The sequence below is a fragment of the Anomaloglossus baeobatrachus genome, chromosome 2, assembly GCF_048569485.1.
Source record: "Anomaloglossus baeobatrachus isolate aAnoBae1 chromosome 2, aAnoBae1.hap1, whole genome shotgun sequence".
Classification (NCBI taxonomy): domain Eukaryota; kingdom Metazoa; phylum Chordata; class Amphibia; order Anura; family Aromobatidae; genus Anomaloglossus; species Anomaloglossus baeobatrachus.
The window spans coordinates 601,799,917-601,812,775 of NC_134354.1; the positions used below are offsets into that span (position 1 = coordinate 601,799,917).

The window sequence follows — 12,859 nt, forward strand, 5'->3', positions numbered from 1 at the left end:
ATTAACAGAAGAAAAGTCATGTCTCTTGCAATAAAGGGAGAAAAAAGGAAAAACAGAAAATCACCCGGGGTGAAGGGGTTAATTCTTACTTACTACAATCCTTACTGCTATATCTTATGTGCATCACTTCTAACATACAAGGAACTCCATTTTAGCACTCATTATGGTGGGACTGGCAGATTAGGATAAAGGTGGTGTATATCCCAATCGCCAGTCGGGGTCCACCATGCTCCAAGATGGTAAAGGAGCTGCTGGCAATCCGTAGGTCAGGCGGATAATACAGAGCTAGGTGGCTCTGAAATAATATGAGCCTGATCCAAGTTAAATGTCACTTAGAACAGGACTGTTGTGAACCCTGTTAATGCCACAGGAAACACACACCCAAACCAGGACCTCCCCTGTTAGCACCAGAGGGGTCCTGTGATACACTGTCTGTGTGCGTAGGGGGACAGTAGACACAGCAGCCACAGCCCAGTTTACTCCACTAGGCTGCTACAACAGGACTGGAATGATAGGAGGGAAGTGCGATGCCTGACCCTAATGTGCTGAGTCATGGATCTTGGTGTGACAGGCACCGAACCCTTAACCGTAACTACCACTTTCAGAACTAGACTGTAGCCACAATGTGGCTATAAATATAGGTGTATGAGCATGAATGAAGACTGCACACTATGGTGCAGTCTTCAGGCCCTGTTAACACCTAGGGTCCGCCCCAAACCCTGTGTTAACTGAAATGGCACATCCAGGGGCCAATAGCGGAGTGCCACATCATTAGTGACATCACCAGCGGTCTATCCAGAACCGCCACCATCAATGATGACACAAGGGCAGCACCACCCAAATACAGGCCAAGCAAGTCAATTATGCATGAAAACAAAGGAACTGGGGTGTAGAAAAATGGTAGCCGTTGCTTTGGACATGAGTTAAATTATGAATGCTTTGGCCATAACAGAAACAAGAAACCAAAAGGCTAGAGAGTGGTATCAAAATGTGAAGATCCACAGGCAACAGTTAAAGAAGGTGGAAGTGGCTTGCAAGTTTGGGGAAAAATATCATCAAATACAGTTAGGGATTTTGCCAGGACTAATGGTGTCCATGATAGTAAGAAAAACAGGCTGATACTTAATTCAATTTGATTTTCGATTTTCATACTTTTTTATCTATATAGAAAAGATTTGTTAATGCAAAATCTTTTTTATCACATGGGTCTGAAGTCCATTTGCAAAATAGTCAATTAAACTAAAACTTTGGCTACAATTGGAACCGTGTCCTGTTTATGTAGTACAAAAAAATAAATCTATCTGAATGTACCCTATATGAAGCCATGATCACATAATTATAGCTTGGTAATCTTATCTACTTTAGTCAGGTGAAAAAAAGAAACATCCTAAAGTTGCAAGACAAACAATAAAGGTATATGGTCAATCAGAACAGATGATAATTCATAATATGGGTTATGTAAAAAGAAAAGCTCCTTCGTGTTTTATGTCCCATGAAAGATAATAATACTATAAATAATATTAATAAATATATATTTCATTTATACCAACTTCTGTATGAGGGGACAGTGCTAAAAGATAACCTGCAGAAATAAATAGTAAAAAAAAGACTGAGGACTATATCCATATTATACGGTCATGTTCTTTTCTTATCATGAGGATGATGGTCTCTTCTAGACCTCTAACCTTTGAACAGTATGTTTTATAATATCTTGAAAATAAGTATCTTATAAAAAATTGCTCAATTACTGATTTAATAAATTTACAATAAACAGTAAATCAAATGGGAATTATTTTACAGTAATCTTTTTAGTATAGCTTGTTATAGGATTAGCCACAATGACTATGAGATCATTTAGCAATTGGAAACGTTAGAAAAAGAAGAAATCTCTTTGTCTCTATGGAAAACAACTAAATGACAAATTGTGGTACTAGAAGATTACACGATCACCCTTGAACCACTGTGGGATTGAAGCTCCACTCTCAGTGAAGTTTATGGATAAAAATACAATATTAATAGATGATAGTACAAAGTGACCTATATCAAGGAGAGTCAAACTCCAATTGAAAGAAATGTCAGTATTTTTTTTTCAGAAAACAGTATACTCTGAGGGCACACAGTCTGGAGATTTGCAGCTCTTTCAATCATTGCATTTTTTTTAACCGTTACACTGATTCATCTTTGATTGGACTGATTTTAATAAAGTAAAAATAAAGGGAATATATCATCGTAAAATTACATATTGCGGAAATCAGTATTTTAAAGTAAATGTAGTGCTTACAATTTTTTAATGTTTTTTTTCATGTTTAAATCTATATTAATAAAAAATTATATACTTTGCCCTTTAGGCCAAATTTAAAGCTCATACTCTCTGTTCCATTCAGCATCCAGATGTACATAAGCATCAATAGGCTGTCTATGATTCATTGCCTTGTACAGGACAACTCATTTAAAATATTGTGATCTGAGAAAATGACATAATATAGTGTTTTGGAGGAGGTAAAGTACACAATTTTAAATTGTGGATTCTGTATTATATACTGTATTTAGAGGTTTTTCCTTTCAATATAATTGTGCCTGTAATGATAACTCATTTCATCCTTTTTCTCTGCTCGATTTCTAAAACTCAACATGGACAATAAAGAATTCATTATCTTTCCTCCTCCTCACTCACCGACCCACCTGACCTATCCATCAAATTCAATGACTGCTCACTTTCCCCAGTCCCACGTGCTCGCTGTCTGAGAGTAACTCTAGACTATGCTCTGTCCTTCAAACCACACATGCAACACATGCAAGCCCACTTCACCTCCTGCCACCTCCAACTCAAAAATATTTCCCGGATTCATACATTCCTTTCCCAAGAAGCTGCAAAATCCCTAGTGCATGCCCTTATTATCTCCAGCCTGGATTATTGCAACTTCTTGCTATGCGACCTCTTTTATAACAGTCTTGCACCGCCAACATTCTATTCTAAACTATGCTGCCCGACTAATCTACCTGTCCCCCACTACTCCTTGACCTCTCTTCTCTACCAATCCCTTATTTAGCTTTCAATTGCCCAAAGAGTCCAGTTCAAAACCCTAACCATGACATACAAAGCCATCCACAACCTGTCTCCTCCTTACATCTGTGACCTAGTCTCTCGGTACCTACCTGCACATAACTTTCGATCCTCACAAGATCTCCTTCTCTACTCCCATCTCATCTCCTCCTCTCACCACCGCATACAAAATTTCTCCCATGCATCCACCATATTCTGGAATCCTTTGCCACAACATATCAGACTCTCACCTACCTTGACAAGCTTCAAAAGGAACCTGAAGACCCACCTCTTACGACAAGCCTACAACCTGCCTTAACCGTCAGTCCGCTATAGCACCGCATGACCATCTCTACCCTCACCCACTCTATCCTCACCCATCCCTTGTAGACTATGAGCCCTCGAGGGTTTGGTCCTCTCTCCTCCTGTAACATTCTGTGCCTTGTTTTGTTTATGATTATTGTACTTGTCCCTACTATGTATACCCCTTTAACATGTAAAGCGCCATAGAATAAATGGCGCAATAATAATAGATAATAATGAAAAGGAAGCATGATATTTCACTAAAGATAGTCATATAGAAGATTGAAAAAGACAAAAATAAAAGAAAACACTAATATTACAATAAAACTTGATTTTAAGCAATAGTTTAGGTTTTGCTAAGACATTAAGTTCAACAGTTTCCTTACATATAACATATTATTACTATTGATGAGTACATTACCATGCTCAGGCACTCAGTACTCATAATGAGCTGTTAGATGCTCAGAGGGGCGTGACTCAAGTACCCAAATATAATGGAAGTAAAAGGGGAATGCAAGTATTATTAAGAAAGATTTCCCAGAAAAAATATCGGTTTCCCCATTGACTTCCATTATACTCGAGTGCTCGAGTCGCACCTGTCGGAACATCCAACTGTTCATTACGAGTACCAAGCAGCTGAGCATGGAAGTGCGTGTTCATCCCTAACTATTGGATCATATGAAGAGTTCCATACTTTTAAGCAAGCTCAGGAACTGTCTACCCTGTCCATAAAAACCCTATAGAAAAAGTGAGTATGGGAGCCAAAACAAGAAATTTTATGTACAAAATATTCCTTATTTCACCATATTAAAAATGATTAAAAAACAGAAGGAGGTAACTAACAATAGACCCAAATGTTTGTCAAGAAGCACAAAAAATACACTGGTATAAAAAAATTGTTTACACTATACATTCACTGTATCCCTACTATTGATACATTAGATATAGGGCATTTATGTTATTCTAGAAGGTAATATACTTAGGGAAACCACTATTTAAGAAAAAGTGGAAAAACATATCTATTTGCATGAACACATGCTAGAAGAACAGGTAAGCAACTAGAGTGCACGGAGATAAGTGCAAGACATAAGGTGGAACACCAAAAAGACAAAATATTACCAGGAAAGCCTTTGAATATAAATGAAAATGTTGACAAATGACTGCATGAACTAGAAATAAAACCCATTGCATGAAGATGAAATATTCAGTATACTGTATATATAGAAATAGGAAGTCTATGGGGCACTTTGCACATAATGACATCGCAAGCCGATGCTTGCGATGCCGAGCACGATAGTCCCCGCCCCCGTCGCAGCAGCGATATCTTGTGATAGCAGCCGTAGCGAACATTATCGTTACGGCAGCTTCACGTGGACTCACCTGCCTTGCGACGTCGATCTGGCCTGCGACCCGTCTCCTTATTAAGGGGGCGGGTCGTGCGGCGTCATAGCGATGTCACACGGCAGGCGGCCAATAGAAGCGGAGGGGCAGAGATGAGTGGGACGTAAACATCCCACCCACCTCTGTCCTTCCGCATAGCCTGCGTGAGCTGCAGGACGCAGGTAGGAGATGTTCCTCGCTCCTGTGGCTTCACACACAGCGATGTGTGCTGCCGCAGGAACGAGGAACAACATCATACCTGTCGCAGTCACGTAATTATGGAATTTCCAGACACTACACCGATGATACGATTACGATGATTTTGCGCTCGTTAATCGTATCCTCTAGGATTTACACACTACGATGTTGAGTGCGACGCCGGAAGTGCGTCATTTTCGACATGACCCCTCCGACATCGCACCTGCGATGTCGTAGTGTGCAAAGTGCCCCTTAGTCTATCAGTATCCACAAGGGGATGATGAGTTTCATTGAGTTTGTAGACCACCAATCAAAACAAAAAAATATTAGTTACATATCTGCATGAACACATGCTAGAACAACATAGTTTTATATAAAAGAAAAACGAAAAAAGTCAAGGACTGAAAAAAAATGACACTCATAAAAAGGCAAACAAAGAATGTGTGGCTTTGTCACAGACAATTACATATAAATGTCAAGATGATTGATATGCAAAAAGATAACTGTAAGACATCAAAAGAAATACCAAGAGGGCACAGAAAACAAGAATCCGTAGACAAAAAGATATTAGGAAAAATTCTGGAATGGAATAAAAAACACTTGGCAAAAAGACAACCTACGTTCTTTTTTGACACCAGTGTATTTTTTGTGCTTTTTGACAACCTTTAGGGTCTATTGAAAGTGACCTCCTTCTGTTTTTTAATCATTTTTAATATGTTGAAATAAATAATTTTATTTTGCATACAATTTCTTGTTTTGGCTCCCATACTCGCTTTTTCTATAGGTTTTTCTACTTATATGAGTAGAATTAGTATTCAAATTAGGCCCTTTATAGGATTTTGTGCTTATAAAAGTCTGATCTATCAAGATGTAAAAGGAATAAACACAAACAGTAAATGGCATAATAATAAGAAAAATAAAAAGAACAGAAATTTGGCTTTATGATGGCCATAATTATGCAACAAAATCCAATATAAAGCCAACAATATGTCATATGTACCCTAAAATGATATAAATAAAAACAACAGCTCAGCATGCAAAAAATATGTCCTTACACGGCTCCATTGACCAAAAATTGTAAATGTTATGTGTCTCGAAAAATTAAGTGTCAAAGATTGAGAAATATTAGTGAACCTTTAGAATTGAATAGTTGTATAAGCATTGATTTAAGTTTCTAAATTTGAAGAATTATTTGGCACTATAAATCAAATTAAGCAACCAAAATGTTTCCACTTGTTTTTGTCTTTTAGAAGCTATACGTTATGAATATAGACAAATTTAGATTTTATTCCTCAGTCTTCAAATAGACCACCATGCTCTAATTGCAAAGAACAAGATCTACGAATGGTCACATCCATACTTGTTTTTGCAATATGTCTTTAGAAGACAGTCAACTATGGCATCTGTCCCAGAGAAATGAATTGAATCTGTAAATTAATCCATTCTAACTATGTGTTTGAACTAAATATTCACAAGTACTCACTCGCTGCCGCACTATTATTGATTAATAATAAAACAGGTAAAGTGCATAACAGTACTTGACATTTTGTTATCTTGAAATCAGCAGTCAATTCCTAAATATTGTGTGTTTGTCATGATTCTGCAGTGGTGCTCTGCTTTCCTGCAGAGCCTATGCTGGGCTTCATATTTTACCCTGGTTCCCGGTCGAGTCCTGTGTGGTGTGGGAGGAGTCTCCTCTTTGGAGTCTCGTTCCTGGTGATTGCTCTGCTTTATCTGGGAGCTGTTTCACCCAGAATGCTACTATTGATAGTTCCTGTTTTGCAGTGCATGTGTCTGGTTCCCGTAAGTGTCTGACCTGATACTGACCCACTATCTAGTTCCGCTGTTCCCCTCTCATCTCATTTCCCACTGACTTGATTCCTTAACTCCCTGACCTCGGCTCGTCTCCTGACTCCGGCTCTGCTTGCTCCCTTGTACTTACGTGACCTGTCTGTTTACCGTCTCCGACTTGTCCCCTGACTCCAGTTCTGCTTGCTCCTTTTGTAATTTAGATTATCTCCTGGTTGTTGACCCCTGGCTTGTTTGACTGCCCCTCATTTGGTGTGTCTAGCAACACCTAGTGTACAAACCCGGCAGATCCACTCAACTAGTGTGCTTGGTGACACCTAGTGGTTTGGTATCTTATTACACCTGGGTTCTCGTCATTACAGTTTGAAGGAGGGAAAATTGACAAGCATAAAAGTATGAGCAACTGTTTTAATTGTCAAATTGTTCTAAATTACAGGCTCATAGTGTTCTATATATGCAGTTGTAAGAACTTACCAAAAATGATCAAAGAAAATGGAACCAAAAAACTGATGACACAGTCATTTTGTTACAAAAGGCCAATGATTTATAAACACATGGATCCATAGTAAAGCAAATCTATTAAATCGAAACTATTTCAAGTATTAAACAATAATACAATGAGCTATTTGTTGATTTAAGAAAAAAATTAAACATGCGAATCCTTTCAAACAACATTACTTCTTTGTCACGGCAGTGCTGGACTTGTGATCTGTGTGTTCTTGACATTATCTCATAACCACTAAGGATCCCATACACTCCAAGGATTATTAAGAAAACTCTTTTGCAGGTTTGGTGAACACTTTTGTAAAGTCTTTCTGTCATTGATTGATGTATGAATCGTGGAGGTCCTTCCTCAAAGCTTACAAGATTTAATGCCTTGATAAATCAGACCTATTTTGGTGGCACTAAGGGGACCTTTATATTACGAGTCAAGTTTAGAGATGAGCAGATTGCTTTGAGCAACCAAGTATCACAGTTCAGTTAAGTGCTCTCTGGAAGTGGACAAGAGTTAAGTGAATATCCATATACTTCAGGATCCAAGACTTGGCTTATGATGTGCCAAGCATCATGTGTGCGCTGAAAGGGGTAAAAGTGATGTCACACCATGCTAGTAAATCAAAAGCTGACCGACTGAATCTGAAGTTCAAAAACTTCATACAGCTCCCATCTACAGTGAGACAGCACTGATCTGGACAATGGACTGAGGTTGGGTGAAGCCATCTAATTATCACTAGTTAGGTGGTTTTAATATAATGTCTAATCAGTATGCACTTTATGAAATTCCCTGTACTGTTAATGTATATATAAAAAAACACTAACTTGTCACATACATTAGGCCCATCATTATCTAGATATTAAAGGGGTACTCCAAAAACCTATCGCAAAATGTATTAAATGTAATTATAATAACATGACCAAGCACCTCCAATTATAAATGCAGTATAGTTCTCCTGATTAGCTATATTGCTTATCTTATATGTAAAGAAAGGGACCCAACAAAAATGAGGTTGCTTTGCCGCTGGCTGTTGGGCTTACATAGAATCTGGACAATTTTTTGTGCTAGATGTCTCAATTTTTTATGTTTTTTCTTAGCAGTAATGCATGTCATATACCCATATTCATTGTTCCACATATCTTAGCACTGCAGTGTGCAACTGTCTCCTTTTTGTTTCTATATGTCATATGTAGGACATTTCAGTAGCTTAGGTACCCATGATTACGACCACTAGAAACTAACTGTCACTATATAAGTATTCATAACCATGAATATCTAAGCAACTATAACGTCCTGAATATGAGGTAAGCGGCATAGCTAATCAGGAGAACTATACTACTTTTCTAAATGGAGGTATTTGCTAATATCATTATCATTACACCTACTACATATTGGGATAGGATCTTAGAAAAGGGAAAATCCCTTTAAGTGTTATTCTAGTCTTACCTACTCAGGAATATTTCAGTTTAATTAGCTATTGCCAAGAAAATGTTAAACTACCTGTAATTGTGAATTGCATATAGAAATACGAAAGGAAATAAGCTTTGTTTTCCATAAATGATCAAGTAATGGTAAGATTTTATTGTTTACCTTATAAGCACAGATCAGTTATGCAGAAGCAACAATGCATTATAAAAGAATAAAAAAAATGAATGGAAAAATTGAAATTAAGCAAGGTATATATTGCTGCAAATACTAATCAGGAGGTGAGGCTAAAGCAAAATGAACACTAATAAATCATAGCTCAAGGTAAATAGTCAACTGCTTAAACTGGATTGATTATGTAATAGATTTTACAAAGGCCTTATCAAGGGCGCTTGGATGTTCCTGACATTGAACAGTAAATGATGACAAAGTGGCTGGTCTAGAACAACTTTATTGTATTTGCTTTGACCCTCCCTTAAGTAGCACCACTTGAAACTTTTATTATCTATCAGGCTATGACCTTACATCTTGTTTCTTTTTACTGTAAACAGTAGACAGGCACAACCTTAAAGTCTAATTAGTGATTCAGATCTTATCCTTAAACAGAAATTCACTTTTTTCAGTTTCGTGGCTCATTGCTAACAATCCTAATGGTTTAGGGAATCACTCAGAAAAATTATATTTTACAAACACTTTCAGATTAGTGATTTCATGATGATACAAATTTGTGCAGGAGGGATATTTATGGTACTAAAGAGATGTGTAAAAACAGACATGCTGTCAGATGCCTACATTTTTTTAAATTGTTCTTTTTGCATCTTTTCAGAAAAATGTAATCCTTTCCGAAAAATGACAAAATAAGAAATGATAGATAAGTACACAACCAAAAAACGAGAACCTACATCAGGGCGCAGTATTACAGTGGCATGTATATATGTAAGAATTTGTCTAGTAAAACATATGTGACATGAGACATATATGTGATATGAGATAGTCAGTCGCAGTTTAGTGTTCATATTTGAGGGAATTTTTTGATTAAAGAGAAAACATTTATTAATTAAACACAAAACATATTCCCTTTTCTCAAAATTGATTGCACTATAAATGGAAAAACTTAGTAAAATCACTTGCGACATGCAAGCACACATTCTGACTGGGGATGAGCAAACCTGAAGTTTTGGTGTTTGGCACGAACTCAAACTTTCCAAAAAAAACAAAGTTTGGGTTCGGAGTTTAGATTCTTTACAAATGTAAACCACTTGTGTGAGCATGCTGTGCTCAAGTATGCACTATGCTTGGCCCAGTGTGAGCTGCTTGCAGTGTTTTATCAGCTTGCACTGGGGTAACAACAATGTGATCATATATAGTGTGAACTAAACAAAAAAATGGGAAAAAAACACCCACCCTCCCCCGGAAGTGTTCTGATTATGGCAAGTTGCATGTGGGCGGAGACTCTAACTACCAATTAGTGAGTTCAAATGAAGTTCATGTCAAGTGTGGGTCCAAAACCAAACTTTAAAAAAGTTCAGCTGCACCAGCAGAATCTAAACTTCCATGGGTCCACTCATCTCTAGTTAATATAATAATAATATTTATTCACTTATATAAATTAATGCTACACCGCTTTGCATACATAAATAACACTGTCCCCTTTAGGGCTCACAATCTAAATTTCCTATCAGTATGTTTTTGGAGTATGGGAGGAAACTAGAGAACTTGGAAGAAAACCATGCAAACATGGAGAGAGCATACAAGCTTCTTGCAGATGTTGCACTTAGTGGGATTTGAACCTAGGACCCCAGCGATGCCAGACTGCAGGGCTAACCCCTGAGCCATCATGCCACCCTAAGTTCTGACACTTTTATCACATCTTGCTTTTTGTAAAAACAATTGTGCTTTCTTGTTTATGCTTTCTTGCATACATTTTTATTAAAATTTACCAAGAAAGAAGCCAGCTATACCATCTCACTGGTCAATCAACTTGTGTCTGGAATTGCTGCTTTAACGTCTTTTTTCTCAACCCTTCTTTTCATTAAATCTTTGTATGTTTCACAGACAACTGTCCTCATCTTCTTCACTGCTGCAGTTGTTCAACAAATTACTGTCTGGATTGTTTGTCCAATGTTCTAGGAATTTCTCTTCTTATAACTATTGATAAGCTATGAACTCTGACATAGACTAATCATACTAAAATAAAAATTAAATGTCTGCTTTACTCCCTGCTTTAGTTTTTATGCAGGCTTCAATAGTCCCTCCTGTCTACACTGTACCATGTGATTTGATAAATGCAAGGCCTTATAGAGAAGATAGTGCAATGGGCTTAACCCCTTCATGACCTTTGACGGATATATACGTCATGGAGCGTGTGACGTTAAGCCCCGCCCCAGGATGTGGCGATCCGCACACATATCAGCTGTTTTTAACAGCTGACATGTGCCTGCCTGCATGTTATGAGTGGAATCGCATTCCATCCGGAACATTTAACCCCTTACATCTCGCTGCCAAAGTCTGGCAGTGAGATATATATGCATGCGGAAATTGATTTTCACTTACCGCTGCCCCCACAGGAAGTAACGTGCATGATCACGTGACTTTCGGTGGTTGCCATGGTAGCACAGGGTCATGTGATGACGCCTTTAGCTAACATGAGTCACTTCCTTTCAATGCCGGAATACAGCCGGCATTGAAAGTTAAGCAGCATATCTGCAGTTCTCAGCTGTGTAGCTGAAATCTGCAGATAGTGCAGAGCGATCGGATTGCGGATCACTATAGCCCCCTAAGGGGACTAGTAAAATAAAAAAAAAAGTTTTAAAAAATAAAAAAACAACCTAAAAGTTCAAATCACCCCCCTTTCGCCCCATTGAAAATTTAAAGGGTTAAAAAAAAAAAATATATACACATATTTGGTATTGCCGCGCCGTTCAGAAATGCTCGATCTATCAAAATATAAAACCAAATAATCTGATTAGTAAATGGCGTAGCGTCAAAAAAATTCCAAATGCCAAAATTACGTTTTTTGGTCGCCGCAAGTTTTGCGCAAAATGTAATGACAGGCGATCAAAACGTAGCATCTGCGCAAAAATTGTTCCATTAAAAATGTCAGCTTGAGACGTAAAAAATAAGCCATCACTGAGATATAGATCCCAAAAATGAGAACGCTACGGGTTTCAGAAAATGGCGTAAAACGTGCGCCACTTTTATTGGACACATTTTTCTTTTTTTTTTAACCCCTTAGATACAAGTAATCCTATACATGTTTGGTGTCTACAAACTCACACCAACCTCAGGCACTACAATGACACATCAGTTTTACCATGTAGTGAACACAGTGAATAAAATATCCAAAAAACTATTGTGCAATGACACTTTTTTTGCAGTTTTTTCACACTTGGCATTTTTTTTCTATTTTCGAGTACACTACATGGTAAAACTTTTGGTTTCATTTAAAAGTACAACTTGCCTCGCAAAAAACAAGCCCTCATATGGGAAGATTGACAGAAAAATAAAAAGTTACGGCTCTCGGAAAAAGGGGAGCAAAAAAAAACAAACCGTAAAAACGGAAAGTGCCCGGGGGCTGAAGGATTAAAGTCAGGTCAGCCTTCTATTACAGATGCAATCTATTGCAATGACTTATAGGATGATATGCATTTTTTTGTGATTCAAGCATATCAAATTGCATATTATACAAATCTAATGGGACCTGCAACATTCATAAAATTAAACTCAAATTCGATTCTAATCAAATTTATTTTATTTTCACTAATTTTTAAGAAAAAATAGGTAAACATTTTAACAAAATAAGCTATAAATAAAATATCTAAAAATTAGAAAATAGTAATAATTTGTTTTAAATAAATTAGTATGGAAAATAAAACGATATTTCCAATATTACATTAAGTTTGCCCAATACATTCAGAAAAATTTATGAACTAAAAATTTAAATACTCTTTAGACTGCAACTTTTATAAGGTAACTTTTTTTATCTAAAAACAATAAAAAATATAAATAATAACAGATATATTTGAAAATTCACAATTCATCATTCAATTACAATATATGGACAGTGACCAATTTTGCGTTATTTGGGCTCTGCACACAACTTTTTTTATTTAAAATGAAACAACTGAGATGCAATTGAAGTGTAGACTTTCAAATTTAATTAAAGAGTTTGTAGAAAAATATCCAGTAAAACGTTTAGAAATTGC

General features: G+C 37.0%; 1 protein-coding gene across 1 annotated transcript in view; it reads left to right on the forward strand.

The window, feature by feature from the left end:
• LOC142289917 (protocadherin-9-like) overlaps window positions 1-12,859 on the forward strand; it is a 1,826,751-nt gene that overhangs the window by 1,537,032 nt on the left and 276,860 nt on the right. The window lies entirely within an intron of this gene.